The sequence below is a fragment of the Cornus florida genome, unplaced genomic scaffold (genome assembly GCF_030987335.1).
Source record: "Cornus florida cultivar Cherokee Brave unplaced genomic scaffold, ASM3098733v1 CherokeeBrave_3.0.0_Hap2_Chr05, whole genome shotgun sequence".
Lineage (NCBI taxonomy): Eukaryota > Viridiplantae > Streptophyta > Magnoliopsida > Cornales > Cornaceae > Cornus > Cornus florida.
The window spans coordinates 102,806,338-102,823,344 of record NW_026775575.1 but is presented as its reverse complement, the minus strand read 5'-3'; positions in this window follow the sequence as shown (position 1 = coordinate 102,823,344).

The following is a 17,007-nucleotide window of genomic DNA, read 5'->3' as shown; positions in this document are numbered from 1 at the left end:
ACAGAATCTGAAAATCCTAAAATCCGAGTTCTGTAGCCCAAACTATCGCCAAAAAAACCAAAACTGAAAAAACCTTGAAAAACCATGAAGGAGCCGCCTCCAAACTATTTGGAGCCACCTCCAAATCCTTTTAGAGCGGGCTCCATGATTCCATGGAGCCGCCTCTTCCTCTCTCTCCTCCTCTCTGCTTGTTTTCGTCCCCTGTGTCTACTCCGGCGACGTTCAGTTTATCTGTCCTCAATTCCTAAGACTTCTAGGTCTCTAAACTGAGTTCCAGTATGTTCAATAGATAATTTAAATCTTTATACAAACCCAGTTATTCTTCGGAACACAACTTACACAACAAAACTTAAAACGAAGTAATTGTTTATTCCTGAACACTCACTGATTAAAGCATTCAACCCTATGATCCAGTTTAATTCCACTGTATTCCCATGTGTTCCAGATTAATTAAAACCCTATATATATCAATTTACATGCATTCAATTAAAGGTTAAACAAGAAAACCTCGAAACAAGCAGTACTTAATTATACAATTACGATCAGTTTTAAAACATCATAACATGAAGACGCGGATTAATTTTTAATCATTATTATCTTCCTGGAGCTGTATTAGACATGCAAAGAACATGAGCCAAAGTGAAAGAGCTAGGATTAGAACTTGCCTTTGAGACTTTTGTTCCAAAATCTCTACGTCGTCTTCAAAAGTTCTGGCGATTCCTACTGAAATCCCTCTTTTGTTCTTTCTCTACTTCCACAGACGTGAATAGGGTTCTAAAACCCTAGGCCTAACTTTAATATGTTTATTTATAGTTATACAAAACCTAAATTAATTCAAGCCCTAACAGAATACTAATCGGCCCAGAGAAAACTTAATTAAAACCGACATCGGCTACCTACGTGACTTCTAAAAACAAAACCCTAATTATATTTTCATAACGAATAATTAATTAAAATACTTCTTAAATTTAAAACATTTAATAATCAATTTAATTGAAGGAAAACAATAGATTCCGATTTAACGTAATACAGAAAATAAAAACAAGTTTATAATTAATCCAAAAAATAAAATACAATTTAATAATTAATTAATTCACAAAATCACCATTAAATAACAAGTCATCAATTATTGCAAATAAACACGCCAATCAACAAGTTAAATAATTTAAAATTCAATTAAAATAATAAATTAAATACTAGGACTATCCTTTTGAAATTAGGGGTATTACATATGTGTATATATATATATATGTATATATTTAGTTCCGATTTTGATTTCGGGGGTTATGTGTCTATTTAAGTGACCAATATTGACTTGTTGAGGTTTAGAGGGGCCCTTGAGCACATTTGGGTGCCCCGTGTTGCCCATGTCACAAATCTGTGACTGTTCATGTTTTTTACAAAGTTCGATCGATCACATTCTTTCTCTGATTGATCAGAGAAAGATCGATCTCAACCATTTCATGATTGATCCAACCTAGATCGATCTCATCTTTTTCATGATCGATCGAACTTTACTATCTTGCATACCATCTTTTATGTTTCATGCTATCCAATTTATGCCCAATTCTTTTGTTTTCCACATTGGTTGCATTCCGTTCTGTCATATCTAGCACTTTTCACTTAGTCACTGTCCATACCTGGCTGCATTATCACTTGCATAGATTCATGTAATTTATTCTGAGTTGTCTATCTTAACTTAACAAACATATTCATATCTGTTGTGCTTCAATTCTATATTTCATATGTTATTTCTTGTTACTAACTCCAGTTGCAAGTGTTTCTTTTCTTTTTGCAGGCCATGGCTCAAGTCAAGACAGTTGCCCGCCAGCAGTATCAGCGCAGAGTGAGACCGCGTATAAAGGAGCTTGAGGAGCCAGCTCCAGCTCAGTCCAAGCTCTCCGCCTCTTCTACATCCGCATCCTCATCTTCTTCATCAGCAGATGAAACCGAGTATATACCACCTCCTTCACCACCACCGGTACAGACCGGCCAGGTCTGAGATAGACCTATCAGGAGATATTCAAGCCTTTCAGTGGCGCATAAGTCTGTCTTTGACACTGCTTTGTTCTCCCGATCAGTCCTGACCAAGGCAACCTATGATGAGATTGATCAGCGCGGCATTTTAGCTATTCTGGCCCCGGTGGCCTACCCGGTTTACCCACAGCTCTTCCGGTTATTCTACCAGAATCTCCTGCCGGCCCTGAGTAATCTATCTGAGTTGTGGACTACTATTGATGGCCATCTCATTCGCATTACAGTCAAGACATTGGCCATATCTTCTTGGTGCCCACACGTTTGCCCTCCCGACCTTAAGTATCCTATTCTCCGAAGGCCATCTGACGCCGACATGGCTATTGCCCTGACTGGCCCTTACAGTGATGGCAAGACATTCACCACCTGGACTTATTTGCCCAATGATTTTTGGTTCTTCGACTCGGTCTTGTACCAAAATGTATTTATGGCAGGCCATAAGATCCAGCGGCGTTCAGATTTTCTAGCAGCCCTCTATGCCTTCTATATAAGTCATTGGTTTTTTGTTCCTGCACTCTCCTGGAGTATTATGATGAGACTTCACTCGAGCTACATCAGCAATGCTAAGCCCGGGCGCGTCATCTTCCTTCCTTTCGCACATCTGATTACCCAGATCCTCCGGGACCAGTATTATCTTTTTCACCCGGCGGAGCATCCTGAGCCAGGGGCTTGCCACTATGGCAAGAAGGATTGGAATAAGAGCTACAACGCTCTTATTAGGAGTCTAGAGGATGAGGCCACCTTGGCAATTGAGGAGACTGAGGAGGAAGAGTTGGGAGAGATAGAAGAGGCAGCAGCAGTAGCAAATAATCCAGCAGACCCACCGGTGGCTGCGGACGCACATATGGAGATTGACTTAGAGCAGCAGCCTCCAGAGGAGTCACCACATCACTCGCCTGTAGGGTTATCGTTATATTCTCAAGAGTAGAGTTAGGATATACCTCAGTTTCATGATCCAGTCATCCCTGACGCTCCAGTTTAAACACCTAGCCTAGGAGAGCATATCCAGACCTTGGAAGATACAGTTGTCTCTCTTCGGGCAGATGTGACCTCCCTTAGCACCGATGTGACTACTCTCCATGCGGACGTCTTGACTGCGCTGCAGGGCATTTCCAGAGACATCCGGGGATCACGCCCCACTAGACCGACTTCTTCTGCTTGATCTCTATATCTCTCCCTTCATTTTATATATCCGTGATACTTGATTATAATTTTGATACTGTGATTATATTTTTGTAGCCAGTCTGTTGGCCCAGATACTGTGTTATACCTTACACTATTTTTTATTCTATCTATTTTTATGCATGATATTTTTGGATGTCAGGTTATTATATTGATATATTTATCTGTGATTGACTCCATTATCAGGTACATCTCAGTGACTTCAGTGAGAGAGTGCTGCCCAAAATTTTTCAGGACCATCCTTATTCCTCTCCTTAGTTCATTTATTATCCCATTTACACTTACATGCCCACTGTGCAATGTTATTATCCCCTTTGTTATCTGATCAACTTTTATCCCAGTGCCATCTTTTTAGGACCACAGTCAATCCCAAGTTTGGGGGGGTTGTACCACCCCCTTTGGATACTTGTGTCCCGGCCACTCTTTGCCATAGTTGCACTGGTATACTCTTTCCTTTTGTTCTTTTTGCACATTGAGGACACTATGCCATTTAATTTTGGGAGTAATGGATGTTCTTTGCAGTGTTTGTTTTCAATTCAAAATTTTGAGCACGGCTTGTGTATTTAAGGGATTTTCTATGATTAGTCCATGGATAGCTATAATTTTGATCTTTTGAGGACTATATTGCTTAAAATTTTAAAATTGCTTGACTTGAGAGTCCAATACTCCTTGTATGTTTTTTGGATGCCATTTAAGAGTAAATTTTTTCGAAAGATTGATATCTTGCTTTCACTTATGGCATACATCATTCTGATCTTGTGATTGTTTTGAGATTCACTCTAAGATTCTACACTAGCACATGCGCACACTAGCATTCATTTGTGGGGTATATGCTTTGGTGATTATTGAATTGGTTATATCCCAATTGAGATAAAAGTGCATTGAAAGTTTTCATATTGACAAAAGTGGATAACAAACCCTTTTCACTAAGTAGCCAGGATTCTAGCCTCATCAAGCACTAAATTTCTCGCGCCGAAAGGTGGAGGGCCCAAACTCTAGGTTAATAGTTAAAAAAAAAAAAAAAAACAAAAAAGTGAGGACTTCTCCCAAAAGGTGCGAAGTGGGAAATGATTAGCTGGAGGTTGTTTTGATTTGTAGCCTAGTCGATTTGAGCTTGTAAGTCCTTAGGGATGTTTAAACACCTAGTGCCCTAAAGCCGTCTGGTTTAGAAGTCATTGACCTAACGTTCGACCTCATGGATCGCTAGAAAGCTTAATAGATCAACACATTGCACTATACTTCCATCTTTGATCCTTAGGATAGTAAAAAAAAAAAAAAAAAAAAATGAAAAATGAAAAATGAGTGAAAAGAATAAGCGCACCTAGTTGAATAAGCTTTAATAAAATGTCCACTCTTTATTTTGATAATCGGTATTAAATTTGTGTGCTAGTTTGAGGGTAAGGATGTGATCATTTCTTTAGTTGGCTTAGATAGCAACATATTTGATGCCGGTTCACTTAAAAAGAATTCTAGAGTTGTTTTGATTTGCATGATCATTTTATTGATGTGTGGAGGCCCATATTTGTTTATTTGATATTGAGATTTTGGGAGATTGCTTGGAAAGGGTTGAAAAATTGCATACTTATGGTAGTTTTCTCTCAATACTTGTTTGCAATATTGGTGCCTTTTTTGCGAGAATGAGCTTAATGTTTATGGGTATCATTTCTGAAAATCCTCACAAGACTTCACTCGTCCACTAGAGGTAACTTAGGGGTTTTAAAAGCTTGTTGCATATGCTAAATCATTTCATTGCTTTCTAATTCATAGTTGTATAATTGTTCATTTCATTCCTTTATTTCATAGTTCATTGCTAGGGACTAGAAATATTTAAGTTTTGGGGTGTGATGAGCACTGAAAAGTGCGCATTTAAACCCCTTAAGCTCGAGTATTCTAGTACCTTTATCTATCTTATTTTTCCGTTTTAGACTAATTTCATGTTATTACTTTTTTCAGGCTCTTATCCCCAAAATAAGTCAATTCAGCCAAATTAGAGCATAAAAGAAGCAATCTCAAGCTAAATGAAAAAAATAAGCAAAGTAGAAACAAAGTGGTGGAAAACAGCAAGTTTCGATCGATCATACAAATCTTCGATCAATCTCACAGTGATCGATCCAGCATCACCAAGATGGATCAAACCCCTTGTCCTTATCCTCAAGAATTTCCATCTTCGATCGATCCAACATCCTTTCGATCGATCGAACTTCTTTCATCTTATCCCCACCTAGTACTTTTGTCTTTTTCCCAAAATATTCCAAAAATATATTAGATTGGTCTTATTCCAAAAAGGCGCCGCCAAGGTTTGATCGATCTGGTCAAACTATGATTGATCTGGCCATACTTTGATCGATCGAACCTCCTCAAGTTCGAAAAAAAACATAGTCCAGCTCATTAAAAGATGGCTCATGGTGCAATCATTAAAGGGACCCTAATGCATGAAACCTGACCATCGGGTGTGACATTTCAGTTATCTTGTGATACCCCTCGAATTCGAGACATGGGTTGATCAGGCCCAAGCCCAAACCCGAGGAAATATCAGACAATTAATGTATAAACGAACACAGAATATAAAAAGATTTTAAGAAAATAAATAATAAATACGCTGAAAAGAATTATTAAATATAAAATCCTCAAAGTTAACAATGAATAATAATAATCCAATTCTCCAAAACCTCCAACAGTACAACTCGGGAATCCATCTAGTGGACCCCTAAACAAAATCACAACTGAACTGAATAACTGAAAATAAAATCCCAAACTAAAACATAGAGAGAAGTCCTACATAAATAGATGAAAGAATGACTGTCTCCGATAAACACGATCAAGCTCTAAGGCTGGAACCGTCCCGTAACCTGAAAAGAATATAAGAGTGGGTCAGGCCCACAAACAAGTTTTAATCCAACTGCAATCCATACAGTGATCCGATACGCAGATACATCCTAAATATCTCACAATATCTATATAGTCCATAAATATCTCACTAAGGGATATTCACTGGACTACAAAGTGGGTCTCAACCTGAATAGAAGGTAGCATGCAAAAACGCACCCAAGTGTGGGCATGAGTACCTAGACCTAACAGGGTACACCTCAACCTATCATAGCCAGCTACGCATCTACTGCATATACGCACCCTAACCAATGAGCCTGAGACTCAAGCTTATCTCGTGGTACCATAACCATATATCTAAAGTCCGTCCACAACCAGAGTATGTCACTCAATTATATATTGATTTGACATAAGGTTTATAATCCAGTTAGTCGATCAACTTATTCAGTTGATCTGACTTAAGAACAAACAACAGTTAATCCATGTAGTCACTCAACTTACTCAGTTGATCTGACCTAAATATAAGTAGGATTCAATTTTTACAATCCATTCCCTTATTCCAATAGGGTAGGTCTTAGCGTTCTGAATGAAACCATCCCTAGTATGCCACCGTCCTATACCGGTGCATACGATCCATAACATCCATGTAATTTACAGAACCTAAATAACAGTTCAGCAATTACAGTCCAAAACCATAATCCGGTACAAAACCACAATCCAGTTAATTGTAGAATAGTGTATAATACTTCAGCAATTAAAATTCGAAATCATAATCCAATTAATTGCAGAATAGTGTATAATATTTTAACAATTAAAGTTCAAAACCATAATCCAGTTAATTGCAGAATAGTGTATACTATCTCAACAATAAAAATCCAAAACCATAATCCAGTTAATTGCAGAACAGTGTGTAATATTTCAGCAATTAAATCCAATCCTTAATTCATGTAATTGCAGAAAAGAAACTAATATTTCAGCAATTTAAAATCCAGAGCATGCATAGGTCAAATATGTTAAATAAGAGACCCCACTGTGCATCTAAAACAAAATTTAAAATCATGTTATAACTCATTAAATCGCCAAATTAAAACTAAGCAATTAATTTCCTTCCAACCGTTAACAACATGCCAAGTTGTTAAATTTCACACTGTTAATTTCATTAATATAACGGGGTAACTTATGCAATTAGAGGTCTTAATAACACTGAAGTTAAATATTAAAACCCCCAGTGAAGACCCAAAACTAATCGGAAAGACCCAAATGCTCAAATAGTACCGTAGAAAAATTCCAGAACGCGCAAACATAAGAGAGCCTGCTCTAAGCACTTAGGAGCAGGCTACCTAAAGCATGGAGCCGGCTCCATGCCTCTTGGAGCCAGCTCGAAAGTGGTAGGAGCCAGCTCCCACTTCCATGGAGCTGGCTCTCTCTCTCTCTGAGAGCCTCTGGTCTGTTCCAGCTCCGTTTCTAACCATCTACTTCGACTCCGGCCACTTCCAACCTTTTTGTTTGTTTTTAAAACTGTTCCTAAGAGTCCTAACTGTGTCTAGTATCTTCCCAGACCATTACTTAAATCATTTTGCATTATTAAGAACCTTAGAACACTCACCGATTAAACATGTTTAAAAAAACAAACACTGAAACCCAAACTTGCAAGACTGTAACAAAGTTAATTCAACGCATACAAATGATCAATTTAACATATAATAAGCATGCAAGATTCAGTTAATGATCCATTAAAACCATAGAGACTATCTAGGTATGCACAGAACACAGGCCAACGGGAGAGAGAAAGAAAAGAACTTGCATGTGATTTCAATTATGAAATCTCAGCGTCGTCTCTAAGTTTCCGGCAATTACTGAATACCGTCAAGTCTCCTACTACTCCGGCTCTAATCCACAATTAACCTACTTGGTCCTCTCTGTTTTCCCCTCAAGTCTCTCTCTGTTTCTCTCTGCCTCCAGTAAGTGAAATAGGGTTTTAACAAAACCCTTGGCCCTCTACCGTTATATTTATAAGCTTAAAAAAAATCAACCCTAATTCTAATTTAATTTTAGAGATGGAAAACAAACACTTCATTATATATCTTAGCGACTCTATAAAAATGTGATACCTTAAATAGAATAAAACCCTAGTAAACAATTGAAACAATTAAAACTAATGTAATTAAACAAACCCATTAATTTCAAATAAAATAAAACAAGACAATTTATTCATTTACCACATAAGCGTACATTAATGAAAGAAAATAATTGAACCAACACTTAATTAAATAATAACAATTAAACAAATAATTTAACAAAATAACCAATTAAACAACGAATTCAATTAAATAAGCAATTAAGCAAAGAAAAATCCATGAAAACAATTAATTAAAGACCGAGACTATTCTTTTAAAATTAGGGGTATTACATACCTATATAAGGATTTTGAGCCATTTTACACATATACAATTTATGATATATAATCTTAGAAATACACACAATCTTATAGAGAGAGGTTGGAGGAGTCTAGAGATTAGAGAAATACACATCATTTGGGAGTTCTTCCATTCATGTAGGGTTTCCATCAAGAAGAAGATCATTCCTACCATGGAGATGGCCCTTGAGGGTTGGATGACTATATTAATAAGTGGCTAAACATCTTCTTGGGGCTAGAGTTAGCCCTAAGCATGCCTTATAAATCTTGATGTTTTGTATTTTGAAGGGATTTATGTTGTAATTTGTAATACCCCCACATTTCCACGTGTAGGCTGGCCAGGCCCACATCCGAAAACATAGGAATATCAAAACAATATAGTACTTAAACGAACACAGAATATAAAAAAATAATTAAATCGCTGAATGGAATTCTATTAATATAATTAAATCTCTTTTACAAAAATATTTCCATGAGTTTCAAATTCTGAAAATATTATACAACTCGGGAATCCCATAAGTTAAGGACCCCTAAACCAAAATCTTATAAACCACCAGTTTATACAAAACATTTAACAATAATTAACTATACTAATTAAAGGTAAACAAGAGGAGTAGATGAATGACAGTCTCCCAGCTGCGGATCCTCAACCTCGAAACTGGAACTTCTAATAACCTGAAAAATAAATCGTGAGTTAGACCCACGAGCAAGTTCCCTCTACCAAGCCTCTGAAAACCAATAAATAAAGCATATCTAACCAAAATCATCCTAATTAAAATTTTAACCTTTAATATAAGATGATACAAATTTATATAAATAATTATATATAAATACAATAATCCTACCCATTAATAGGTTCACTAAATTTGTTGAAACCAATCACCAACGATTAATTATAAATCATACCTAGACCAAATCCATCATTTATATTTATTTTCCAAAACCAATAATGATTATAAGTATTTACATCACACTGTTAGGCTTTGACAAATCATCCATGTCACCACTAGTATTATTTTGTTAATATGTATAAAGTAATACACTATCCTGAAAGTATTAGACTATTCTAATTTAAGAATATCTAATTAATCCTAAACCAACCTATACATGCAATACTTATAGATGATATACTTTAATCATCTAACACATAACAATAATACACTTTGGCAAATCAACCATGCCCTTATAAATATATTTATTTATATACTGGCAACTCAACCATGCCTCCTTTAAGTATATTCATGTATAACTTTGGCAAATCAACCATGCCCCTCTAAATATATTTATTTATACCTTTGACAATTAAACCATGTCTAATTCATACATAAACATCTCATGCACATTATAAGCATATTACCATTTAATAATCAGTCTATCCAAATATATAAGAATAACTAATATTAATTATCTTAAATAATATATACTTATACACATATATTATATAATATATATGTATAATACCTTCCATTTATATATATATATATATATATATAAATACTCTCTTCCATACTAATCATAATTAAATCAAAACTCCATGTGTACACATATATACATATATATAAATATATATACACATATATACACCACCCTCCATAACAATATAATATATTATTATATTTACTCCAAACAATTACTACTAATCCTCGTAGTAACACTCTATGGTTCTTAGAATACCAAGAACACCTCCTCAAGTGGTTATTTTCAACCCTCACAGGCTTAAAATCAATTCTAAAAATTCACCGGACCCCACAGGACCTTTCCGGGACTCCGAACACCTCCTCACGCGCCCCCACGCGCCGCCAAACGCGCCTAAAACTCTGGAACGCGCCTCCACAAGAAGCCACGTGGCTTCACGCGCCCCCACGCGCTCTCACGCGCCGCCCATGCACCTGATTCTTCCTCTGGCTGACGTGGCGCTCTCTCATTTGCTGGATGTAAACTGGTCCTTATGCGCGTGTCACATAGGATCAGTTCACCGCATCTCTATACACCTCCATGCACTAGCACCACATCACATCAACTCTCCTTTCAATCAGCCACATCTAAGGTTCAAATTTATGGTACATTGAACCTCCATGCACCCGCATTACACTGAATCAATCTAGTTAACTTTAAATAATCCAATGGCCAAGATCAGCTTGTGTACCAAATTCCTATGCACCGTATCACACCAGAACCTTCGCTGGTCATCAGGACCATCCCATGGTCTTGATTTGAGGCGCACCATAGTGTAATGTACCTGACCGCACCGAATCAGAATCGTTTTTATGCACAGAGACCTCTAATTCGTGTACCCAGTATGCATATATATTATTTTTTTTATACACATAAATAATTCTAGAAATATCATAAAAATACAAAACAAATCCAGAAAAATATAGAAAAATTCTGAAAATTCTAGAAAAATTCCAGAAAAATAATTAACCCTTTTGGGTCACAAATTTACCTATACATTGATTTTAAAAACATATATACCACACCTATATACATAATTAAAATCCAATTAATACACAAATTAAATATAATAATTTATATATATATGTTTTTTCGATCTAACATGATTTAATTAATGATTTTAAACTAAATTTTGGCACCCAAGGTGATAAATTTATGGGTCCTAAGAGGAGAGTTAGAGACAACTTGCCTGAAGATTTCGAAACGAAATCGAAGCTTTAACATTTGATTGTCTCTTCCAATTTCGGTATCCGCTTTCTCAGATCCAGCCTATTCCTTGTCCGTTCTCTCTTCTCCTTCCCTCTTTGTCTCTTTTATTTTTCTAATGTGAAAACTTCTTAACCCTAAACCTTATGTGTATATTTATACACATTAAACCATAAATCCTATTCCTAGTAGGATTACAAAATAAAATAATAAACTAATATTATTTAAATAATATAATATATATATATAAACATATATTATATTACTTATGCATATATATATCTCCCATAATTAACCATCGGTTAATTAAATCCTAAATCCTATATATATATATATCCATAAACCTATATCCTTCTGTAACCCTTATAAATATAATTAAATCAATAAAAATGATTATTTAAATAATCAAATACCCATTGGCCTTTATTAATTAACCCATCAAGGCTTCATCCAAGTCCAAGACCATATCCTTTGGTCCAACATTCCTTAAGCCCAAACCAATTAATCTAAATAAATAAAATAATTAAATAAACACTTAAACTAAAATACTAATTACATAAAACACATAAACAAATAAGAATTTACAACTAAGTCACATCATCACAATACGCCACAATTCAATCAATAATTAAATACACACACATCAATCATCATATCAATTCAATAAATGTATAATCACAAAATAAAATCTAACTAAAATGAGACAATTAATCTAAACATTCAATTAAATAAAATAAATCATTTAAAAATAAAATAAAATTCATTAATCCCAATTAATAAAATTATCGGGGTATTACATAATTCTTATCTTAACATTTGATTTATATATAAATCTTGTTTCTACAATGATTTGTGTTGTTTAATACTTCCAATTGATCATTTCATTCTATTCATATGCCTATGTATGTTAGAATAGATGTTCATGTGTTTATCTCTTGATTTTGTGATATTGATGCATGTCTATGTGTGTTGATGCTATGAATCTAGAGATTGTTAAGGCATGGTGCTTTAATGGAATACTCTTATAGCTTGTTTGATGATTCATACTCATTTCTTGATGGATTGTGCCTCTACCTTAGTTTAATTAGTTTAATTTTCATGTCCCTAGCTTAGTTGTAGTGTAGTTGTCTTACTTTCCTAGATGGGAGGACAATCCATACATATTGTTTGATGTTCCATGCTTATGAATGCAAGTAGTATAATTCTCTAACTTGTTAATGTGTTTTGATTGTGAGCTTAAAGGAATGAATAATGACTTAGTTTAATATATTGTGTTATTCATTAGGTTGTCTAGACAATGTATACTTAATTAGTCATTCATGCTTGTTGATTCAATCAATCACACATATTAGTATTGCAACATATATTTTCCCTCATTCATTACACATTGAGTATCTAGAAAGATGATATTTAGTGGTAACCTCTAAGTCCCAAGACCCCTATCTATTATTTTTCTACCCTTAATTTACTTCAAATACTTTGTTTTAAATTTGTTTACATTGTAGTTTAATTAACCAACCAAACTCCCTTTTGATCACTCGACCTACTAATCTGTGATACCCCTCGGATCCGAGACGCGGGTTGATCAGGTTCAAGCCCAAACCCGAGGGATATCAAACAATTAAAGTATTTTTGAATCGAACACGGAATACAAAATAAATTAAGAAATGAAATTAAAGCTGGAAGGAACTAAAAATAGAATCCGCAAAATATTATAATTATTAAAATCCATCAAACCCAAACACCAAAACTCCATCAGTTTACAACTTGGGAATCCATCTCTAGTGGACCCCTATTAAACATCCAAACAAAAGATAGAACAACTGTAATAAACGTCCAGAAATAAAACTATAGAGAGAGCCCTACATCGTCGGAAGAGTGAATAGAGACCTCTGCTCAGCACGAACACGTCTAAGCCTGGAACTGTCGTGTACCTGAAAAATAGAAGTGGGTCAGGCCCACGCGCAAGTTCTATACTACTACAATCCAAACAGAGGCCCGATACGCATGTACATCCTAAACAATTCAACAATAGCTAATAGTCCGTAAATATATATATAGTCACACTAAAGGACTCTCACTGGACTACAGGCCGGTCTCAACCTGCATAGAGGTAACATGCTAAAACGCACACGAAGTGGGCATATGTACCTATACCTAAACAGCGTACACCTTCAACCATCGTAGCCAGCTACACATCCCGATGCATATACGCTCCTTAGCCATCGGTCCTGAGGCTCGAGCTCATACCGAGGCACCATAACAGTACATATATAAAATCCATCCAAAACCCCTGGTATTGTCGCTCAACAAGTAGTTGCCATGACAATACAAATCCACGGGACTTAACTTTTAGTTAATCCCATCCTTATTCCAAGTAGGTGGGTAATGGTATTGTTTTAAAAACCAAACCCATCCTTAGTATGCCACCGTACCATACCGGTGCCTACTTTCCAATCCTCCAGTAGTCAATAATACCAATAAATCAAGTATATATCAGCTAAATTCCAACATCCAACATTCAATGTTAGCAGTGATAAAATAAGCATTGATAAACAGGGTCACAACAACAACATATACATGCCCAATTTAAGTTGTTCCCTTTAGTCTGATATAAAGACAGAATTAATTAAAACTTCCATTTAACACCTTACAAATGACATACAGATAGGTACGGTATGTATCACAAAATCCTAACCTCCACAGTTGATACTAACTGTGATAATGTAAGCATCAAAACAATATTCACAGTATGTATGTAGACATGCTCAAATTATAGTGTTCCACAAAACCGATCTAGTGTTAAACTCAAATCCTCCTAGTATTTAAGTTCCAACAGGTGCTATTACAGAAATTAAGATAGCTATCATCTAGACCCATCCTTCCAATAATTTAAACTAGCAGTGGTAAGGAAAACGTGAACCACAGAACCACAATGCATCCACAAACATGTTTAGTCTAGGTTGAACAAACATACAACACTACTGTAACTACTAGTTTCATTGCAAAACAGATATCATTTTAGTTTGGTTTAATCTTCATTAATCCTGAAATCATTTAAGAGTGCAAAGAGTATGAAGCCTAAGGGAAAGAGTAAGGATAGAATCTTACCTCATAAACTTTTGTTCAAAGTTTCAACGTCGTCTTCTTAAAAAATCCCGGCGAGTTCCAAAACCCGGTTACTGTTCACGGGTACGAAACACTGTTCCCGAGGTCAAACTCTGATCTCCACCGTTAGATTGTGCGTCACTGAGTCGTGAACCTCTCCTCCAAAATTCAGCTCGATCGGACCGCGGACGAAGCGGGATCGAATGTTTGATGAAATCTGGGCAGAATGGAAAAACCTGTGCGACCCAGTTACTGTTCACGAGTACGAATCACTGTTCCCGAGGTCAAACTCTGATCTCCACCATTCAGATTGTGCGTCACTGAGTCGTGAACCTCTCCTCCAAAATTCAGCTCGATCGGACCACGGACGAAGCGGGATCGGGGCTTTGATCAAACCTTGGCAGAATGTGAAAAACTGCGTTTTTCCTTCTCCACTTCCACAAAACGTGTGCTTTGTTTAAAAAAACCCTACACAGACGTCTACCTTATACTTATAGAGTTTTCCTAAACCCTAGGTTCATTTAAGTCCAACTCACAATCCTAACCGGCCCATCCAATTAACGTAGAAACCTACGACGGTTATAATATAAAACCCTAATTTATACTGTAATTAAAACCCTAGTTAGATGTATTTACCTAATTACCCTATTCACCATTAAATACTTAACAAATAATCTAATTGAACAAAATAATAATTAGTAAACCCAATTAAACCAAATAAGACACACATAAAATAAGACACACATAGAATAATTAAATCAATTACACTTAAACCATTAATGCCAATTAAATAATTAAAACACTAACAAGTAATTCCAATCAAATAACTAAAAATAAATATCATTTAAATAAATTAAATCACCACAAAAGAAATAATTAAGCACCTAATAAAAAAATAATGACACATAATCAAATAAAATGCACTTAAATAATAAATTAAATACCATTAAATATCAGGAATATCCTTTTTAAAATTAGGGGTATTACATAATCCGACCTTATTTCCATATCAATATTGTTTCCTATCCCTTGAGACGATCCCTACTCACTCTATCTATATTAGTAGTTAGAGATAGTAGTGGCAATCTATAAATTCAAACTTAGCCACACTACACACAATTTGGTGCATTGGCACGACACCACACCAATATGTAATGAATAGATTTTTTTATAGAAAAAATTTATTTTAAAATATATATATATATATAAAATAATAATAATAAATAAATAAATAAACAATAGAAGTGTTAACATAAGTATGAGTTTTTTATTGAAAGAAACAACTCATTTAAAAGTGAATTAATTTAAACGTGATATATATATATTCCCATTGCACATCTAATTACTAGAGACGTTGTAGAATTAGTCCGTCAATCACGCTTACCCATTTATCCATAGAATTATAAAAACATGTGTTAGACTATAACTTGTATAAATATATATTAGAGTTCTTTTGTAGTCAAATAATAATAATAGTAGAAGTAATCACTTGTTATGTACAATGAACATAAATTTTTTTGGGGCATTTTTCAGAATTTATAAAATAATTGAAAATTAATACACACTTTCTTCAACTATCCAGGGGGTGACTTAGCAAACAAACATTACCTGAAAAGGAATTGAAATTGGAATTGACTTAAATACCCATTATGCCTATTTGAAAATCTACTTTACGGTGTGTCTTGATTTTTTTTATTAAATAATATAAACGACATAATTCATAGAAATTAACACTTCCATTTTTTTATATATATATATTGTTTTACCATTTTACCAGATTGTCAGTCAAGTTCACATTAGTCACATGAAATGAATAGATTTTTTCATAAAAAAATTTTATTTTGAAATATATATATATATATATATAATAAAAGTGTTAATATAAGCATGAGTTTTTCATTGAAAGAAACAACTCATTTAAAAGGTGAATGAATTTAAACGTGATATATATATTCCCATTCCGCATCTAGTTATTAGAGACACTGTAGAATTAGTCCGTCAATCACGCTTACCCATTTATCCATAGAATTATAGAAACATGTGTTACAATGTAACCTATATAAATATATATTAGAGTTCTTTTGTAGCCAAAAAATAATAATAATAATCATAGTAATCACGTGTTATGTATAATGAACATAAATTTTTTTGGGTTATTTTTTGGAATTTATAAAATAATTGAAAATTGATACACACCCCTTTCAACTATCCAGGATAGGGGGTGACTTAGCAAACGAACATTAGCTAAAAAAAGAAGTGAAATAAGAATTGACTTAAATACCCATTAGGCCTATTTGAAAATCTACTTTGTGGGTGCGTCTTGATTTTTTTTATTAAATGACATCATTCATAAAAATTAACACTTTTATTGTTTTTTTTTTTTTTTTTTTCCTGAATGGGTTGTTTTTATATATATATAAGGTTCAAAAATACAATAACAAGGGAGACATATCTCCATTACATAGCAAAGAAGTGGAGTTAAATCCAAAAAATAAAAATAAAAATAAAAAAATTCCAATTAAAATTGGAATAAAACAGAATACCAAAAATAAAATAAGAGAAGAGGCTTCTATAAAAAATTACTGCTCTTTGAGAAGGCCACTCTTCTGTCAAAAGCTCACAAACTGAGCTGAAGCAAATTCGAAACAGCCCCATTATCAACCCAGAAACAGAGCCAAACTACACCACATTAAAAAGCATCATTAAGTCAGTAATTCCCACTGAGAAGAATTGCAAAACTTCCTAAATAACATTATTTGCAGCCACTGAAGCTTGTTCCT